The sequence below is a fragment of the Ochotona princeps genome, chromosome 22, assembly GCF_030435755.1.
Source record: "Ochotona princeps isolate mOchPri1 chromosome 22, mOchPri1.hap1, whole genome shotgun sequence".
Classification (NCBI taxonomy): domain Eukaryota; kingdom Metazoa; phylum Chordata; class Mammalia; order Lagomorpha; family Ochotonidae; genus Ochotona; species Ochotona princeps.
In genome coordinates this window covers 31,786,746-31,804,097 of record NC_080853.1, presented here as the reverse complement: position 1 = coordinate 31,804,097, position 17,352 = coordinate 31,786,746, and the positions used below count along the sequence as shown (strand labels likewise).

The following is a 17,352-nucleotide window of genomic DNA, read 5'->3' as shown; positions in this document are numbered from 1 at the left end:
AAAAATCAATGACTTTTTTACATTTGTGTGAGTGTTGGTAACTATTAAATATGAAACAATTAGAAAAGCGGCTAACATACACGGAAGGGGCTTAATAAGCACTAATTCTTGTTTCATCATTATCAGTCTTTTAAATTAAACATGTCTTATAGTCACATGTAATAAATTTTAAAATAGAGATAATTAAAACAGAATATAATTCACAATTTGTTTAACAAAGATTTAAAACTAAGCTTGACAAAATACTGTATTTGTAGGAAACAAACCTGGCTCGTAACGACTACTCTAGATATAAAGGTAGGAAATAATATGGGAGTTTTAAGTGAAGATTATTAAACTAATGTTATAATTCGTTCTTTAAAAACATTTCTTGAGCATCTATGATGTGCCCGAGACCATGTTAATGTTACAGGGAAATTGCTGCAAAGGATAGAAGACCATCTTCTTATTTCACATCAAGGAAAAATTTCCATGTGAACAAATCAGTGAGCAAAGTGAGATTTACTAGAGAAAGGAACTTCCAGCAAGATAGTGGTCCACTTCATGAAGTGTGGACATCACAACAGAAGGCAACTAAGGCTATGGGCTACGCTGTTCATGGAGAAGATGCCATTCACATGGGCCAGATGTGAACGCTGCCCTTTGAGGCTGAACAACAAGAACCACTGAAAGGACAGGAGCTGAATGGTGAGCCTTGCGGTACTAGGAGGAGAATGACACCTATGGAGTTCAACAGCTATAGCAATCCAGAATGATCAGGAGGGTTCAATATTGCTGATTCGGAGCCCATAAAGGACAAGACTTTCTCCAGCCCACAGAGTTTACCCAAAATCCCTCCACTTTTCCCCTCTAGGAACACAGAAATTATGAAAGAACTCGATACCTATGCCTGCCATTCCTTGTGCAATATTAGCAGTCATGATGCTATTTGGTGTGAAATGCTCTTGAGATCTGTCTACAGCAGTTACCAAGTTTGTTAAAACTCATCCATAGCTCACATTCAAAGATAAACAGCTATTACAATAAAATCACAATGATTTGGAGCCTGCTAAACTTGCATATCATACTAGTAAGTATGGCTACAGCCTCATCTGCTCTGAATCCCCTTTTTGGTCTACAATTGTTTGGAGCAGATGGCCAATTTTAAAACACTTTGCCTGGTCTCCTAAACCACCTCTAGTGGAACATTCCCATCACTTAAACCATATGGGTTATTGGGATCTTGCTACATGCTGCTAACTGCCCCAAATCCATTCTTTGTTTCTTCTTGATCAAATACCTTTACACACTCAGTCAGAATTCATTGACATAATCTAGTTATACACAAATAAACTAGACTAAGGTTTGTCTTTCTGTACTCAGAATATTTGTTATATCTATTATGCAAACGTACTTGTCAGTGTGCAGATTCTAGTAAGACTAACTCAAGTTCATTTTCATTATTTATGTCAAAAACTATAACTTTATTCTATACACTGTAACTTTCCCCACTTTATGATGTTAAAATCCGCCTTGTGAATTACATTATTTGGGACACAGAGTCCTAGGAATGCTTTGAAAGAAACACTTTACCAACTGGTCCACAGTGTCCTACCAAAATGCAATTGCATTACATGGGTAAATGCTTTAGTCCTGGGGACATTTCATCCTTCTGTTTAATCACAAGGTCAGTTGTAGCCTTACTTCTGTTCCATTTCTCAACATTAGATTCATTGAGCAGATGCATGTTCAATCATCTATGACTCCAATTCAGCATTTATACTTATATTGTCTTTCCATTTAAAAATCACCTGAGAACAACTCTACATGCTTTTTACTCAAGAGATGTGTGGTGTTCCGGTGTATATTAATAGAGGACCCAATGTGTAATTTTTACACCTATAAATACGTTATATTTATATTTATATATGTAAAGCATGTAAATACACATACACATGCATTATACCATTTGTTTATATGGTCCTTCAAATTCCATATATTGGAACTAAAATACAAAGATGCTTGTATTAAAAAGATGGAATTCTTGGGGTCAGCATCGTGGTGCATTAAGCTGTTGCCATCTCATATGGACCATAATTTGAGTCCAGCTCCCCATTAATACCCCAGGGAAATCAGTGGAAGATGAGCTACATCCCTGGGCCTTGGTATACACACGAAAGACCCACATGAAGTTCCTGACTTCAGCTTAGCCCAGCAATGGCTACTGTGGTCATTTGGGAAGTAAAACAAGCAGATGGAAAATCGATCTTCTCCCTCTCTTTTCTCTCCCTCTCCTTCCTCTCCCTGTAAAATAAAATAATCTGGCTGGGCCTTTGGGAGGTGACTAAACCTTGCAGGCTCTGGGTTGAATTAGTGTTCTCCTAAAATGGCTCAAAGATGAAGCCAGCTCTTTGTCTTGCCTTTCCACCCTTTGCCATGGAGGGACTCAGCCTTGAGCCACTTTCTCTAGGGCACACAGCAGCAACGCACAATTTTGAGGCAGAAAGCAAACTTCTACCAGACACCTAACGTACTGACACTTGATCCTGGACGTATCAGTTTCCCAGAACTCTAAGAAATAAATGTATTCACAAATTACCCAAGATACTTTGTTAGAGCCATAGTAACAGATTAGAAACCATCTCTCTCCTATTGTTTTTTCCTGTTACAGGTATTCTATGAACTTGCCAAATAAGTTACTTGCTTTTAAATCCTCACCTCGAGGTCTGTTTCTAGAAGGAATCCACATTAAAACAGATCAAAGATGTTAGGCAAAGTAGGCTTCAGAATGTAAATATTTCTTCCCTGCATCTTTTTTTATTTTATTTTATAGGAATTAGTACAGCAAGGTAGCATTGTCATTTTGGGGGCCATAAAATGGGACTAATAATAATATGTATGTATAATTCACAAACCTACTAGAAGGGTTAAATGAGACAGGGTCTATAATGCAGACCACACAATCTCTCCAAAACAGTAAGTGTCCAAAGATCCTTAATACTGTTTCTTTCATTGTTCTAAGCCACGATTCTTGATTTAAGTTTCAAAAAAAGTAATATATATGCAGAGAAACAAAAACAGACATGGAGGGAGAAAAAAAGACATGAAGCTCCCGTTCTCACGCCACATGCTTATAATAGCTGGTTAAGGATCATGAGTGGGGTCTTACATCAAGTCACTGACTTTGTACCATCAGCTGCTCTCCTGGTCTGCAAAGGCAGGAAGCTGAAACCAGGCATTCTGCTGGGTGCCTTAGTAAGCACCTTAACCAGAAAAATCACAGGGCTGCCCCTTTCCTTTGTATATGAAGCCACTTTGGAAAATCTACTATTTGACATAATTTCCTCTGGGAATATTGTTTCCAAGAAACAGACCAAATGCTGTCAACATTTACCCATGTGCAAAGCATTTTCACTGAGGAAAACATGGAGAAGGAATGACAGGGCTAGAGAAATACTGTCCTCAAGAGCAGAATAATGAGGTTCAGGTTTGAAGCTCTAGACCAAAATGAAAAATGTTGAGTATCTTTGTGGGGAAAAAAATCATACTAAATGAAATATATGGGGGAAAAAACAGCTCCAAATTTCAACTTCTCACTATAACTATATCCTGTGTGAGGTAATTTTGCAGAAAATTTTCTTTGGAAGTAGATCTATTTCCCCATGTTTTAAATCTAATCTAGTCTTGAGACTCAATTTGGGGGAAAAAAAAACTGCCTATGAAGGAAAGTAAAGGCCACCTCTCTCAGCCTGGGTTTTATGGAGGTGTATACTTCCTTCATCTTTTCCCAGAGCCCTACTTGCTTCTGTATGACCAGGCCTAGATCAGCCTATTGAGGATGGCAGACACTGACAGGTCTATTCAGCCCCATCATCTTGACTATAGCCAATCAAACAGCATGAATATCACTACATTTATCCTAGAGCAGCTCACTCTGCTGGTTCTAGTAGATACAACTCTTCTAGCCCAATGTAATTTGAGAAACCCAGTCTTTCTACATGTAAAACCACTTGATTTGGTGATGTTATCACATCTAAATACACCTATATGATAACTCCTACATTTCTATCCGCACCCAGACTATTCTTCTGAAAATCAAAGTCCTATGACCCCCCCCAAATTATCAACTATCTGCACTTGAAGTAGACATCTATTCAGTTTTTAGTGTCCAAAACAGAATTCCTGATGTTTTCCTAAGAACGTACTGTTCCCACAGTCTTCCCTTTCTTAATAGAAGGACATATGGTTCTTCTAGACACTCAGGCCAAAAACTCTGCTTCCTCTTTCTCTCATAACTTACACCTGAGGCAGAAAAACACCCTACCTTCAAAATACAAGAGGCCTGGGTCACTGCTCAATATTTTCGCAGCTACAAGTCTTACCATATCACTGTTTTGTCTTGCCTGAGTTGTCCTCTTTCAATGTTCGCCCATCAGTCTTCGTACTCCTGCACTTTCCTCCTCTCACCACAGTAACCCAAGTGACTCCCATAAAATGTTTAAGATCCCAACGACTGCTCATAATCCACCAATGGCTCCTTATCTTACTCAGAATAAAGGCCATAATGTTCACCTCAACCTGTAGGGCCCTACATGATCTGACTACTGAACTCCCTGATGTAAATCTTTGGCTCTCGCCCTCATTCTCTTTGCTCCATCCATATAGTTCTCCTTGCACTTCCACATAGAAGCCAGATGTTCTTCCACCTTGAGGGCTTCAGCACTACCTGCCTCTCCGCCTGCATTGTCCAGCCATGTTTCTACTTGCGTAGATGTGACTTCTTCAAATGCCTCTTTTTTTATAAGGTCTATTTTGATCTCCCTATTTGTAATCCTATCATGCACAAACATCCAGAACAGCACTTCTGATGAACGTGATCACATTCTAATATTTTTCAATTAATAGACATCCTTTCATTCATTTTTCAAGACAGAAAGAAAGAAGGAAAGAAGGGCTGGATGGAGGGAGGAAAGAAGGGAGGAACATCGGATAGTCTGCCATCTACTAGGGAATAAGGAAGGAGGTCTGGCATCTAATAGTTTACTGCCTAAATGCCTCAAGAATTCAGGCCTCGACCAGGCTTTAGCCAGGCGCCAGGAACTCCATCTAAGTCTCCATATGGACGGCAATGGATAAGCACTGGAGCCATCATCTGTTGTTTCCCAATATGCACATTAAAAGGAAACTGGGATTGGGAGTGGGGGTGGAACCTGACCTGAGATATTCAGACGTGGTATGCACAATGTGGTTGTGTCCCACCTATTTTCCAAAGCATAGGTCAATTTCTGGCATTTTATGTATTAATTATATTTATTTTTTCATGCATGTTTTTCCTCTCCTAGGAGGGGCTTTATATTTGTCATGAACATTGATGGGCTTGCACATGCTTAAATGTCAGAAATCAATTTACATCTGTTGAATGGGTAAATCACTAGTCGACATAATATTATATGCCATCGAATATATAATATGCCATCAAAGGACAAGGCATAAGTAAATGGCACCATCTATTGTGGCCTGGATGTTGAGTCCCCCAAATGTTTCCATGTTGGAAACTTGGTTTCTAGAATGGTGATGTTGAGAGGTAGAATTCAGTGGATGGTGAGTTAAGTCAACAAGGAGGCTGAAGATTACTGTTGGCCCCATGGGACGAACTAGCTATCATAAGAGCAGGTTGTTACAGAAAGAGTCAAATTGGTCCAAGATGACCCAAAAGCAAAAAGATGCAAATGTCTTTGGCGTCCCATCTTATCACATAATGTCTTCCACATATGGTGTAGACATCAAGATGGCATCCACTACAGGAGCCTCAAAGGCACAAATCTATAGCGCTGCTTGATTTGGCACTGCCAGCCTCCAGACTATGATCTAAATATGCCTCTTTTCTTTATAAAAGGACTCAGCCTCTCAAAGCCTGGGGACCATGCACCCTCCAAGAGACCTGGAGGATGCTCCTGGCTCCTGGATTCAGACTGGCTCAACTCCAGCCATTTTTGGCCACTTAGGGAGTGAATCAGCAGATGAAAGATCTTTTTCTGTCTCTCCTTCTCTTTGTATATCTTACTTTCCAATATAAATAAGTAATCTTTAAAAGGACTCAGCCTTAAATACTCTGCTTTGCAACAGAAAATTGGTTAAGACATGACTAACAGAGTGATTCAATTACTTTTGTTTTAGTCCCATGTGTACAATGATCAATTTTAAGATTAAAGGAAATTCTGCTTTATAGTGACTTTTGCAGTCAATTCATGTCCTGACCTTCCATATCAGCCATGCTTCCTCTTTCTCTCATAACCCATTCCTGAGCTTGACAAAAATCCTACCTTCAAAAAACATGAGGTTTGGGTCACTACTCATCACTCTCACATCTATAAGCCTTGTTGACAAGAAAATCCCCTTCAACGGGCAAGCTGCATCCTATGTTTAAAATAAAATTGAGGTCTGAAAAGATAGGAAGCTGCTTCTATCATCTTGCTATCCTAAACAAACAGCAACTCCAGAGCCAACTCTGGAATTTTCCGTCTCATTTGTTTTTCATTACTTTTTAGTAAGGTACAGTGATAACATTCTTAGTCGCCTTGCATGATTTCAATGTTCCTTTTGCATTTTCTCCAGTCATTCTACAGGATGCATATCATATATAAGGTTCTGCTTCATGGCTAAAGGCATGGTTCTATTTTCCAGATAGTGTCACATGCAGTATGATAACATCCTTTTGACTTTTGATAATCCCTACCTCCAGCAAGCTAAAGACTACATGTTTTCTATCTGTTTAATTTAAATGAAACACAAGTGGAAAGTCTTTTATAATTTTCCAGTGTTGAAAAATATTTAAATAGTTGCAGAAGCCTATCTGACTATGCAAATATTTCCAACCAATATAGAAGCTCAGCTCTAAAAAATTTTTATATGCGCACATGTGTATATCCTCATTTATTTGAATGGCAAATTTACAAAGAGAGAGAGAGGGAGACAGGAAGAGAGAGAGTTTGTCCATCCACACACTCTTATTTATTTAGGCTATAATAGGTGGGGCTGGGCCAGAACTGAACTTTATCTAGCTCAAGTTTATTTTTTACAGGGGTTCAAGTACTTGAGCCATCTGCTGCTGCTTTTCTAAGTACATTAACAGGGAGCAAGAATGGAAGTGGAGCAGGTGGCACTTCAATCAGTGCCCATAAGGGATGCTGCAATGCAGGCAGCAGCTTAACTCAGTATGCCACAACACCATCCCCATAAAGCGTTGTTCTTAAATCCTCTATTTTCAGGAAGATTAAGAAGGTACAGTAGGTAAGGATAAAATGGCCCCAAAACAGAAATCCTAACCTTTAATCTAAAGGTGACAAATACAAAAGACTCCAAAGAGTAAGATGGTAACATAAACAAGTAAAATAGACTGATGGCAAACAGTTGGGAGTGATGGGCACTGCATCCACATGAAAAATTCAGGATTTTTCTATGGTGATACAGCTGTCCCTGAGGTACATGGGAAGGCTAAAGAAATATACCAATGTTGCCACATTTTACAACTCTGTGCAAGTGTACATGTACGAGAATTTTTTTAAACAGAGAAACCAAAATGCTGGGTATTTTGGGGGAAATTTCATACATGAAGGCTTTATGTATAAGCTGCAGGTGCTCAAATGTTTAGGCATCTACTAGAATTCACAGTGTTCTACACCTGACAATTCTAAAAGAGCAAATCAACTATAGTTCAAGGTCTCAGGTTGCTATGCTCTAACTCCTAATCACTCGTAATTCTAGATGGTAAGTTATTATTTTGAATAATGTAGACTGTCAACACAGGTACTTGCCTTAGAAATCCAAATTAGAATACAGATGGTAACTGCTATCAGAGAGTTTCCATATACTGTCATTAGGATCCCTTCCAATTACATCCTAGAACCTTCCATCTTTTGGAAATTCTGCAATAAATACAAGTAGACCAGAAGCCCAATGAGCTACAGAAACTCACACTACAAAACCCCTTGCTTGGGCCAGTTCCTTATATCGATTTCCTTCCTAAGTTTTCTGAGTTCTTTCTTATTTCATGGTGAATGTGTTACTATCGAAATAGTGGTGCCAAGGAACTTTGAGGACCTGAACCTGTTCATACTCAAGCAGGGTTGATATCATCAATCTGGCATAGTCATACCAAGTGTAGGACAATAGAGCGATAGCTCCACCTTATCTCTGGAAATCCACTAAGTATCCTCAATGTTTTTCAGGAACCTCTTGGTTCACTTCCAGTATTGTGAAAGCTGGCTCTTAGATTATGGTTTGTTCCATCACTTTTTCAATGTGTTGAGATCCTTATCTTACACCCATTTCCATTTTTTTAATGTTTTCCAACCAGAAATAGTAGGAGGCACTAATCTTTCCTTCCATTTACTTTTCATTTATAGGATGTGGAAAACTATTAATGTGGAACTTTAAGAAAAACATCAGTTCTACTTTATTATAAAATTTTAAATCATTTTGTGTATGTATCCCTTTTTCAGGCTGTGTAATATCTGCTTATCCACAAAAAAAAAACTTATTGAAGTCCTGACATACATATATAAGACAGATGTTTGAGATACAAAGATGAAGCCACAAGTTTTATCTGCTTTAGAAAAGTAGAGAATAATAAAAGAATCAAATAAGATCTACAAATCACTGTGATGAATGCTTGAGAGGAAAAACCCATAACAATTCGGAAGAATTTTTAGGCTGAGGGAGTAGAGGTAGTTGAGTAGGAAGTTTTACAATTAGAAAAGTGCATGTTCATTTTTGGAGGATGCATTAGGACAAGCTGAACAGACAGGAGGCTGACATAAGATGTAAATGAAAGATACAAAGGGCAGAGGCAGAAATCCAATCGCTCAAGTTGGCACTGACTGCTGCCTCCCAGCATGTGCACGAACAAGAGGCTGAAGCTTGGAGAGCCATTAAGACTTGACACCGTATGAGCATCCTGACAGGAACTTAACCATGGGGCCAAATTCCCACCACAGAAAGCTTTGTGTCCCTTCCTTAACATCAGGGCCAGTGAGAGAGACCTCATCTGCTCATGGGCTCCCCAAATGCCCACAGGGACTGGGGATGCGTGAGGATGAACCTGCAAGTGGGGAATTCAATCGAGCGCTTCCACATGGGTAGCAGGCACCCAGTGACTTGAGCCTTTACTACTGTGTCCTAGGGCTTGAAAACTGGATTCTGTAGGAACCAGGAGTCAAACCCAGAACAATCATTAGGGGGCACAAACATCTTTACAACAGGGTTAAACAGGACTCCATCAACTGTCTCCACAAGTGTTTCTTTAACCCCACACCCTTCCTCCAGCAGTTTTTTTTAATTTTAAAGGTTAAGTTATACCAATATAGTAACTGTTCCTACTTTGGGGAAGAAATTCTTTTTCTTGTACAATGGAAGTATCAATTTTCTACTTTTCTTGAAAGTTTACTTCCCAGGACAGTAAATGGCAATCGATCCAGAAGCTACGCAAGGGGGAAACACCGCTGACAGTTACAGTGAGAAGATCAGTTTTACAAAAACACCCTTTCTCTGATTCCACTGACCATCCTGAGAAGCAGACACATTCAGTTTTATTCAAAACTTGCGACAAAACTTTTTATTGCAAAATAAACTACTGAATCTGTGAGAGATCTTACATTTGGGGCAAAAGATGTGCTTGCCCCCACCCAGACTTCTGCCTTCCCTCTTGTATACATTGCTATTAAAAAATGATGGAACCAGGGGGCTGGCATAATAGCTCAACTGGCTAATTCTCCACCTCGCAGCACAGCCATCCCACACAGGCACCGGTCATGCTCAGTTACTGCACTTCCCATCCAGCTCCCTGTTCATGGCCTGGAAAAGCAGTAGAGGACATACCCACATGGGAAGACCCAGAAGAAACTCCTGGCTCCTGGCTTTGGATCAACCTAGCCTCAGTCACTGTGGCCATCTGATGAGTGAACAAGCAGATGGAAGATCTCTCTCTCTCTCCTTCTCTCTGCAAATCTGCCTTTCCAATAAAAAAAATATCTTTTTTAAAAAAAGGTAATGAAACCAACATTGTTTGCCTTAAGTTGTCTTGCTTCATTTGAAATGTAGGGCAGTGGGGGAATATGCATATGAACCAGAACTTAAAGAACAAAGGTACTTTTGATGGCCAATATTTCTGTATTATCAATGAAACAATAGCAACTCCTTTGAAAACCGGCAGACTCATACACTGGACATCTGATCAAAAATGCAAGTTAACTCTGCTTCTGATACAAGCGACTAAATATTCATTTTTGGTTTTGATCATGCATTTAGCCATAACACTGGAACACAGAAAGGCAGTAAATGTATTCATTTTTCCCTTCTCATGAGGAAATATGCACAAATAGAAATGCTGAAGCTGAGGACTGGAGCATACTAGAGTGTCACAGTGGGTTGATCAACCCAGTGATTTTTAAATTATTGAAGATTCAAAGACTTCAAACAAAGCTTTTCCATTTATCCATTGAGTCTCTGCCTACCACAAGGCCAGGGACTTTGGATGCCACTGATTTAGTGCTTAGCCTTGTTTTTCTTATGCAACTGCATGGCACTTTGCCTGGAGTGACCCCACAGTGTTATCAGGAAGATTAAGGTACCCAGGTAAAATACTTGACTGAGGGCTTAACACATCTTCTTCACTATGTTAGCTAAACCCAAAGATATACAGTCTCTCTTATCTATATTGCTATTGAATGAGTAGCTTATTTTGCATGTGTGAGAACAGTTGAGTCCTATCATTTAAAAAGCTGCTTGACCAGGAGCCCTAATCCTAACATTTGAGGTTATACAAGTACAGATGAAGTGCAATATACTAAAGATATGAAATTTGAATGCTTAAATATTAATGAAACTAAAAATTATACTTTTTACCTTCCTGACTTGACAAATGTACCCTTACAATGACCAAAAAAAATAGGATATCCTATATTTAATCACAATTCCTGTAGGATGGAGAAAAGAAGATACAAGTGAAATCAGTTAATAGCTTTGGGTGAGATCAACAAACGTCTATTTTACATTCCTTAATGTACAATGAGACCTTGATTAAAATCTCACCATGTTCCATCACCAAGGTCACCATGCCCTGTTTACAAAAGAATTTTCTGGTCTGTTAGCCACAACCAATCCACAAGCAAGTTACTTCCCTAATGGACCATTTGTCTATCCAAAGCTTTGCCCACATCATGTTATCCTGCCCCACTTTTCTACAGTCAAAGTAGGTTTCATTGTAAATGTATTTTATCCTTCTCCAAGTTTTCCTAATAAAATATTCTTAGCTCAAATGGACATTTTCCCAATGGCAATCTAGCCTTCTGGTAGTTCAATATATGGAATGGCTTGATCCTTTCATTTCATAGCTCCCTCCATTTCAAGAGCTTTGGTTAAGCAGTAACAGCCCAAAAGAAAGATTTAAATTTAGCATGCAGGAGGACTTCTAATACCTGACAAGGCAAAGAAAACCAGCCTCACAGCCTTTATCTTTTCATCCTGGTCTTCAGCACTGATGCATAGATGACATTTCTCAGGTATCGAGTCCCATCTGTATCACCTGTCATTTCTTTAGCTCCCCTTGGGCCCAGGAGCCCTGGATCAGGAACCGCACCCCCCTTCCAAGTCCCAGGTGGAGCAGCACCCAGAAGGGAATTAAGGACTCCAGGTGGCACATCTTAGATTGGTTCAGGGTAGCATGACCACATAGGCCCACGGAGACTGACTCCCGGAGCAGCAGAATCCTGTCAAGTGCAGAAATTCACACAGGGATATCTTCTACCAATTCATCATGATGGTTTTCTGTCCCATTGTTAGTGCAACTGAAAAACAATCACTTTTTCTTCCATTCACAAGCCATCTTCTCTTTTTAATCTCTCCCACACAGACCAAATAAATAAGACTTTCAAAATTCAACACCATGCATATTAAGGTATCTGTGTTAGATATTTCCTATTTATGATAAGAATTGTAGTAAGAATGCAAGCTCTTCTAAGGATAATTTCTTTTTTCATTTTCAGTAACATATACCAAAGTTCTTTGAAAAAGGAGCTACTCATTATTGGTGAACTAAGTTCAAACAAGAATATAGCACTGACCCAACATAACACACACCAAAAAAGGAACCTAGACTTCTGTTAGTGCCCAATAAATCTCCAGACTGTAGCTTGTGCTTCCTCTAATTTTCTGTTTAATAGTCTAATAGTCTTCTCTAATAGTCTGTTTCCTTCAGACTACACTTTCCATGGATGATCTCAAACCTGAAAATGGAAGGAAACATTACTTGGCAGGACATTGAGACCCAGGCTCTTCCTGACATGACATAGCTAATTCAAGGCACAAAATTAAAGGTATTTCCTGCACAGGGCACCCACAATTGCACCTTTTTTACACGATGCCCATCGCAGTGAGTGCTGTTACCATCACTTCCCTGAATTCCTATATCAGAGCCATGTTCCCTACTGGAGGAGGGGAATGGTTGTGATTCAATCATCTCCAAGTACTATGACAATAAGCATTTTTATCATTTTGTGGTCAGTGCAGTTCAGTTTTGGCTATTTAGCACCCATCATACCTCTTTGGTTTATGTCAGTGGAGAAAGGATGGTGAGCCTGCTACTCAAGGCTGGATATCTGGGGCAAGTCTCAAGCATAATTATCGGTGGGCTTTGGCCAAGACATTTGCAAGTGGTCCTTGACTGTCACCTGTTTCCCAAGTACCTGACATCTAGACCTGTGAGCAAGCTAGGTTCTTGTCTGTTTCCAAGATTCCTGTGTTTGCTTTTTCCGTAAGGCAGAAGGCAAATAATATACACACGTACACACACATGCCTTGCTGGCTGTTACCGTGGCTACCTGATAGCCTCTTAGTAAACTCCTTTTGCTCAAGTTAAGCAGTCTCTTTCATTTGCATCCAAACTAGAGTCACTGCTGATACACTTGGCAGAGCCCTGAAACAACAGATAATCAATGGGTGTTTGCTGCATAAAGAACTATAATCTGAATATGTTTCACCACCATGTTTGTAAAATAGTGAGTACTGTTTTCTGATTCATAAAACACGATGTTGTCAGACTATCCAAAACCTTGAAAGACAAAAATTCATGTTAGTAACATTCAGAAATTACCTGTTTCACTCATTTTTGTGTGCCTCCATGATATTTCCACTTCACAAAACAGATTTTTTTTTATCATGACACAATATATGTACTTATGTATTGTGACTATTTCCACCAGAAACACAGTGAAGGTTGTTCCATGTCATTCAATCACCAACAAAATTATCTTTTTCAATAGTCTGCCATCACGGAACTTTAAATCTCTTCAAGCAATTCCATAACTTTTTACTTATGCATGTTGATCTTAAATTTTTCATTCTAAAATATAATGAAAAGATGATTTCTATAATTTTTCTGTTATTGATGTCTTTAGCAATGAATAAAAGAAATAAGAGAAATAGCTGCATCATGTATCTGTCATGTTACCTCCCACATGCAGTCAACGCCTTTCTCAGCACCGCTGCCACTTTTTAGTATTACTTTGTGCAACATTTCTTTTACTTATTTGATACAAAAAAAAATGCCATCTCTCATTTTTTTTAATTTGCATTTCTGTAATTAAAACTGAGGATATTCACTAAATAGAAAAGCACCTCAAAAATGGGATTGAAGATGAGTTTATTTTGGGACAAAACTTTTTGAAATCCCATGCATACTTGTATATATATATCCATACTGTTACCTCTCAAGTATTTATTCAGATAGTTTGATAATTCCATTGCTATATTTTTTTAACTTCCTGATTTACAAAAAAATCCTCAGTGCTATTATTAACTGTCCTGTAATGCTTGGTAACATTATTATATTCTGCTTTAGGATGACTTTCTTATAGATTTAATTTGAAAGGCAGATGTACAAAGAGCGAACGAGAGACAGAGAGATCTTCCATCCGTTGCCCAATTGGCCGCAGTGGCAGAAGCTGGGCCAGTCCAAAGCCAGGAGCATGGAGCTTCCTGAGTCTGCCACCTGAACCAGCACCCACGTGGGATGTGGGTACCACAGGTGTAGGTTGAACCCATTGTGCTTGAATGCAGCACCTAGAATAACTTCATACAAAAGTCTAAAATATATTCAAATCTATATTTTGGTGTGTGGTTCTTTACACGGATTTTGTATTTGGAATGCTCTTTAAGAAAGCTCTGCTTTTTACTCCCTACATATACTTTTTTAGTTCTTGCAGTGTAGCTCAATCATGTAAGTGGAGATTCTCAATGGTCTTTATATACTTAGCCAAAATCCTTCACGTTTCTGTCATATATTCCTCAATGCTTCATAATGTTGTCTCCACCACATGTGTTTCCACAACTACTTGTTTTTAGGCTGTTTATCAATTCTTGAATGGAACATTATTTTAATGATTATACTGGATGATCAATGATCAGATTCATTTTTATTTCTACAAGAGCCACACACCCTAATCCTATCCACCTCCCGCACCCAGCACTCCCGTCCTTCATATCACCACATCATTTCTATCTTACCCCCTACAACCACACTCACCATACACCAACTCCACATGCAGCTACCACTACTCGTCTTTATCATCAAAACCCTCTACAGGGCCTCGCAGCAAAAGTCTTCACCTTGCACGTGCTGGGATCCTTTATGGGTGCTAGTTCTAATCCCAGCAGCCTCACTTCCCATCCAGCTCCCTGCTTGTGGCCTGGGAAAGCAGTAGAGGATGGCCCAAAGCCTTGGAATCCTGCACCCACATAGGAGACCTGGAAGAAGCTCCTGGCTCCTGGCTATGGATCGGCTCAGCTCTTGCCATTGTGGCCACTTAGGGAGTAAATTAACAGACGGAAGATCTTCCTCTCCTCCTCTCTGTATATCTAACTTTCCAACAAAAAGTAAATCTTAAAAAAAATTTGCAAAATTTTATATAAAGTTTTTCTAGACATTAGAGTCACTTTGTCAAAGTCTCAAAAACTCATTATAACAAAATTATATAATTAATTTGGGAAGAATAACCATTGTATAAAATCTGTTTTTACTCAAGAATGGGATCTATTTTTCTACTTAAACATAGTTTTCAGTTTGCTTCATAGATTATACATGTGAAATTTTACATTTCTCTGGATAGCTCTCATACACTATTATTTTCAAATATTCCATATATTTACAGTTGTTCTGATATAATCATCTTACTGATAGGAAGATTTTGGTTAGTTTGTAATTTAAAGTATCAGTATAATTTAATGGTTTAATGCAGAGATTTCTGTAGGCATTGCCAATCAATTTCAGACATTTTTTGTCAGAAACCAAAGCAATAGTATGCTTATTCCTCATTTAATTTCAACTTCCTACATCTTAATCTCTAGCATGTTTTCTGTATTTAAGGGTTTGCCTATTTATGAATACCATCATTTTCCTTTTTCTTTTTAGTTAGCAAAAGCTAATGTTTTTGAATGGTTTTTGAACATGTATTCTGAAACCAAGCATCTTAATGAAAAATCCTAATTCCTTCAGGTTTTAGTTAATTCAATTGTATATTCACTTTAAAACAAAACCAAAGCATACCAGCTGATTTCTAGTTATGTACATGAAAAACTTAACTGCAGACATTACATGAAGTTTTTTTACTTATTTTTAAAAATCAACTTCTATGAGAATATGGAGACCTGAAACTCGAATACGTACTGCATTGTTGCACTACATTCACTTGCCTTAAGCACTCTATCCTGCCACTCGGCACTACCAGTTGGGATTTCAAGTAAGACTGTCTGTTTCATCTGGCTGAAACAGGGAAAGCTAAGGAACAAAAATAACTAGGTTTGGACGGAACCACATGAGAAACTTGTTCCTATATGAAGAACAATTTGCCTTTTAACCCTAGAGAGAACAGCCAGGATGATTTTGCAAATACAACAGAGGAGGCACTCTGGCACAGTGGGATAAACTGCCACCTGTAATGTCGGCATAAGTATCTGAGTGCCAGATCAAATCTTGGTTGTTCCACTTCTGGTCAAGCTTCCTGCTGATAAGCCTAGGAAGTTAATGGAGTACCTGGGTGCATGCCATATAGGTGGGAGACCAGGACAGGGTTCTTGCCTCCTAGTTTCTACATGGCCCAGACCTGCCTGCTGTGGCCATTTCATGGGTGAATCAGCAGGTCGAAGATTTTTCTACCTCTTAAATAAATACACAGATAAATCCTTAAAAACGGTAAAATAAAAAATGGTCCACTTAGATATTTTTCAGAAATAGAGTGTGTGCTCTTATATACGAGTAAATTCTTCTCCCTACAAACAGGATCTACTAATTTGTCAATATTTATTATACTTCTGGGATGTGTAGAAGTGCAGATTATTGGAAAACAAACCTATTGTAACAATTATAGACAGGGACTGAAGAAAATTAGGCACACAGAAATTCAATAAATTATTTCTATGTATAATTTATATATATAAAATCTCCATTATAGTACATGATATAATTATCACAATTTCTAGAATGGTAAAAACCTAGTTTATCATTGTCTTCCTAGCCCCTAACAAAGTAACAAAAACTGCAGGAACCATTTGATGATTATTTATTGGCTCACTGATATATTTTCACAAAGAACCCAGTTGCCAGAAAATATTTTGATTCAATTCTAGGCTGATAGCCTAAAACCAATTCATAGAAGATGCATTTGTTAACGTCAAGAATGAGGTTCTAAATTGCTCTTTTTATCCAAGTTAGTTAAAAGGGTGACAAAAAGCTTCTAAAAATCAGATCTTTAAATTAGCACAGGAAAATGCTGTGAGGCAAAGCATTCTTTCATTCATTCCCCAAACATTTACTGAGCATGCAAGACCCAAACACAGGGTGTGCAAATAGTGAAGGTTCAGATGTGAAATTGCAAACAGAGGTAAGCAACACTGAGATAAAGGGGCTTATCCAAGAGGAGAGTGGTCAAGCAGCCAGGGCTCTGGGACTCTCTGGAAGCCACCTTGGGTATATACGTGGTAATTAATACAGGAAATTGAGCTGGTGCTACCTGCTCTTGGTGAACGAAGGGTTTGGCATTTCCAAGAAAGCAACCAGGGATCACTGCAGAAAGGTTTGCTAGTGCTACATGTGAAAGATGGTGACTTGAAGTTTGATGGTGGTGGTCGAAAGGATGGAAAAACAATCTATTAAGCTATATTTAGAGATCCCAGTAGAAGATAGAGTTTATATGACGCTGTGATTTTTTGGGGTATGGAGAAGGGAATGGAAATGTCAAAAATAATTCTTGGATTTCTGGCTAAACTAATTCCATAGTATCACTTATTATAATATTAATTTTAAAATGCTGTCTTGAGGGCTCA

The 17,352-nt window shown here is 38.6% G+C and overlaps 1 protein-coding gene across 1 annotated transcript in view; it reads right to left on the bottom strand.

Moving 5' to 3' along the window:
- Positions 1-17,352, bottom strand: part of PAK5 (p21 (RAC1) activated kinase 5) — a 240,972-nt gene that overhangs the window by 220,862 nt on the left and 2,758 nt on the right. The gene's annotated exons all lie outside the window — the stretch shown is intronic.